Source organism: Plecotus auritus, assembly GCF_963455305.1.
Source record: "Plecotus auritus genome assembly, chromosome: 7".
In the NCBI taxonomy this organism is placed as follows: Eukaryota; Metazoa; Chordata; class Mammalia; order Chiroptera; family Vespertilionidae; genus Plecotus; species Plecotus auritus.
The window spans coordinates 103027985-103032326 of record NC_137774.1 but is presented as its reverse complement, the minus strand read 5'-3'; the positions used below and the strand labels follow the sequence as shown (position 1 = coordinate 103032326).

Genomic DNA, 4342 nt, shown 5'->3' with positions numbered 1-4342 from the left:
AAAACTTTGGAAGGTGTCACACTGACATTTCACTTAAATTTTCTTCCTAATATGATTTTATAATATTCTTCGCAGAGTACTAACCTTCCAGAAATGAGGTAAAATCTTATAATGCAGGCTGCTTCTTTTGAAGAGGGTGATGCACAGTTTTTCTCATATCAAATAAAATGTTCCTTGTTCCACTTTTGTTCAGTACTTCTAGTTCTTCTCACTGGGACAGCACAAAATAAATTTAATTCTTTCTCCACACAGATTTTCAACGTGTCTCCCCCTTGGTCTTTTCTCTCTTCCTCCTCCTTTTCCTCTTCTCTCTTTTTCTTCTTCTAAAATGGCTTTCTTGAGATATAGTTTGCATACCATAAAATTCATGCATTGTAAGTACATAGTATAATAATTTTTGGTATTTTCATTAGTCGTATAATCAATATCACAATCTGGTTTTAGAATATTTTCATCACTCCAAAGTTTCCTGTGCTTGTTTGTAGTCAGTCCCTAGGCAATCACTGATATGCTTTCTCTATATACAAATTTGCCTTTCAAGAAATTTTGTATAGCCGAAACCGGTTTGGATCAGTAGATAGAGCGTTGGCCTGCGGACTGAAGGGTCCCGGGTTCGATTCCGGTCAAGGCATGTACATTGGTTGCGGGCACATCCCCAGTAGGAGGTGTGCAGGAGGCAGCTGATCGATGTTTCTCTCTCATCGATGTTTCTAGCTCTCTATCCCTCTCCCTTCCTCTCTGTAAAAATATCAATAAAATATATTAAAAAAAAAGAAATTTTGTATAACTGGCACCATACAATATGAACTCTGTGCAGGAGGCAATCAATTGATGTGTCTCTCTCACATCAATGTGTCTCTCACTGTGTCTCTACCCCCCATTGCATTCTCTTAAAAAAAATCAGTGGAAAAACGCCCTTGCGTGAGGATTAACAAAAAATAAAAATAATATAAAAAATAAAATGTATCATATATCAATAGATATATAATTATCTAAATGGATGTAAAGTATTTGTAGAAATTCAGCATCCAATTACACTTACAACAAAACAACAAACAAACACCTCCTAATGCACTAGGACCTTCTTCAAACCAACAAAGAGACTTTATAAAAATCCCCACTTTCAATATAATACTTAATGGTAAAAGTGTAACCATTCCTATTCACTTTATAATACAGATCTTAGTGCACTAAAGCAGGAAAAAATAATAATAAAAGGCATACATATTGGAAAGAAAAAATAAAAGCACCGTTATTTGGAGAAGAACATGATTAACTCCTTAGAAAATACCAAAGAATGTACAAAAAAGGCTATTAAGACTAATAAATGAGTTATCCTAGTCACATCAGACAAAGTTAATATTAAAAAAATCAATTCTGTCTTTTTGCCACAATGACTGTGGGATGAAGACCATTCCCAGCAACCAGACTGCCGACATTCCAGAAAATGTCAGCATCACTCTCATTCGACAGGACACACAGTACTGTGAAGGGTCCCAGAAGCACCTTGTGGAGAGACTTCAATCACATCAATGTAGAACTCAGTCTCCCTGGAAAGAAAAAGAGGTTCCGGATTGACAAGTGGTGGGGAAATAGAAAGGAGCTGGCTGTCATTGGCACCATCTGCAGTCATGTACAGAACATGATCAAGGGTGTTACACTACAAAGCTTTCATTACAAGATAAGGTCTGTGTATGCTCAGTTCCCCATCAATGTCATATTCAGGAGAATGGTACTCTTGAAATCAGAGATTTCTCATGGGAAAAATACATCCGCAGGGTTCAGATAAGGTCAGGTGTTGCTTGTTCAGTATCTCAAGCCTAGAAAGATGAGTTACTTCTTGAAGGAAATGACATTGAACTTGTGTCATATTCAGCTGCTTTGATTCAGCAAGTTAAACAGTAAAAAAAAAGAATATCAGAAAGTTTTTGGATGGTATTTGTGTCTCTGAAAAAAGAGCAATTCAGCAGTCTGATGAGGAAGATCTAAGTTGTCCAGTTACAGAAACAGTAAGATGCTGATTCCTCAGACTTATTTGTGACATTTTAAAGATACAGTAAAAGCCATGTATTGTAAATTCTAGTTCTATATACTAGGAATGAACATTTGGAAATTAAACTTAAATATGTTATAATTTTCACTAGCATTAAAAACATGAAAAATAGGAATTATTTTAACAAAATATGTAAAATATTTGTAGTCTGAAAACTAAATTATTGATTACAACTATGTAAGTCAAAAGAGACATATAAATGGAAAGATAAACCATGTTTATTGATTGGAGGACGATGTTGTTAAAATGTCAATATTCCCCCCAAACTATCTTGTGATTCAATTAAATCTTAATTAGAATCCCAGCATGCTTTCTTTGGGTAGAGATCGATCAGCTGACTATAGTATTTATATGGAAAATAAAAAACTTAGAATAGCCAACATATTTTTGAACAACAGCAAAGCTGGAGGACTCATATAACTTGAGTTTCATTCTTATTATAAAGTGACAATAATGAAGTTAATGGGTATTGTTTTAAGGATAGACACATAGACAAATGAACAGAATAGAGAATATACATAGATCTGCACAGTTATGGGTGATCTATTTTTTTTTATAAAGAAGCCAAGGCAAATAAGTGGAGTCATGATAGTCTTTTAACATATAATGCTCATCTAATTGGATATCCATATGCAAAGCAATGAAAATGACTAGTGATTCATTTCAAATACAAAAATTATCTCAAAATGGATAATAGATCTGTTTCTAAGGGCTAAAGTTATAAAATTTCCAGAAAAAAAAAAACTAGAATAAAGTTTATGTGGCATTGGATGAGAAAAAGTTTTTAGAGCAGGGTAGAAGGTTTGCCATAGCCAGGTGGTGCAGTTGGTCGAAGCATTGTCCCTATACCAAAATGGGTAGAAGGTTTGCCATAGCCAGGTGGTGCATTTGGTTGAAGCATTGTCCCTATACCAAAAGGTTGCCTATTCAATTCCTGGTCAGGGCACATACCTAGGTTGTGGGTTTGATCCCGGGTAGGGGGGTAGTGGGTGTGTAAGGAAGGCAACCGGTTGATGTTTCTTACATTGATGTTTCTCTCTCTCTCTTCCCCTCTCTTAAAATAAAATAAAATAAAATAATTAAATATTTAAAAATAAAAAGAAATGTGTAAAAGGTTTGAATAAATACTTAACCAAAGAAGAGATTTAGATGGCAAATGAGTTAAAAGATTTTAACATCAACATCATTTCGACATATGCAAAATCATTTTGCCTTAGGGAAATGCAAATTAGAGCCACAATGAGAAACCACTACACACCTATTAGAATAACTAAAACAAAAGATTTTGATTAGTATGCAGAACAACTAGAACTATCATGCATTAATGTTATGAACTTAAAATAGTCAACTACTTTGGAAGACAATTTGACAATTTCTTATAAAGTTAATCGTACACATCAATTCCATTCCTAGTACTCAAAAGAAATGAAGGTCTACATAGAGTCTGCACAAAAATCTCTTTATAAATGTATATAGCAGCTACTTTCATAATTGCACAAACTGGAAATGACCCAAATGTCCTTCAGCTGATGAATATATATTCAAAATTTAGGTATATCTGCAATTGAATATAACTCCTCAATAAAAGGAATGAACTACTGATGCATGTGACAATATTGATGAATCTTGAATGTGTTATGCTAAGTAAATAAAGTGAGACTCAAAGGCTATGTAGTGTATGACATTTTGGAAAAGACAAAACTATCGATAGTACATAGATTTGTGATTGCCAGGGCTGACATTCCATTCTTTGTATGTTTAATCTCAGACATTGTAGGTTTTATTTCTTTCAGTTTGATTTGGGCTTTTTGTTGTTGTTGTTGTTAATCATAACCCACTGATTTTGACAGATAGTAGAAGGGAGAAAAGGAGGGAGGAAGAAGGGAGGGAGGGAGAGAGAGAAGAGAGAGAGACATCATGGATGTGAGAGAGACACATTGATTGGTTGCTTTTTGCACACACCCCAGCCAGGGCTGGGGATTGAACCTACAACCCAGGTATATACCTTTTTTTTTTTATTATTGATTTTTTACAGGGAGGAAAGGAGAAGGATAGAGAGTTAGAAACATCAATGAGAGAGAAACATTGATCAGCTGCCTCCCGCACACCCCCCATCGGGGATGTGCCCGCAACCAAGACACATGCCCGTGACCAGAATCGAACCTGGGACCCCTCAGTTTGCAGGCTGATGCTCTATCCACTGAGCCAAACCAGTTAGAGCCCAGATATATACCTTTGATCAGGAATTGAACCTGAGATCCTCTGGTGCACAGGCCAAAACTCTAACCA

At 35.4% G+C, this 4342-nt stretch overlaps 1 pseudogene across 1 annotated transcript; it reads left to right on the top strand.

Annotated features, from left to right (window-relative positions):
- The first annotated feature begins 1404 nt into the window (after positions 1–1404).
- On the top strand, positions 1405–2021 carry LOC308252733 (large ribosomal subunit protein uL6-like; annotated as a pseudogene). The gene has a single exon. The product of its transcript is annotated as a large ribosomal subunit protein uL6-like (transcript).
- The last annotated feature ends 2321 nt before the right edge of the window (positions 2022–4342 follow it).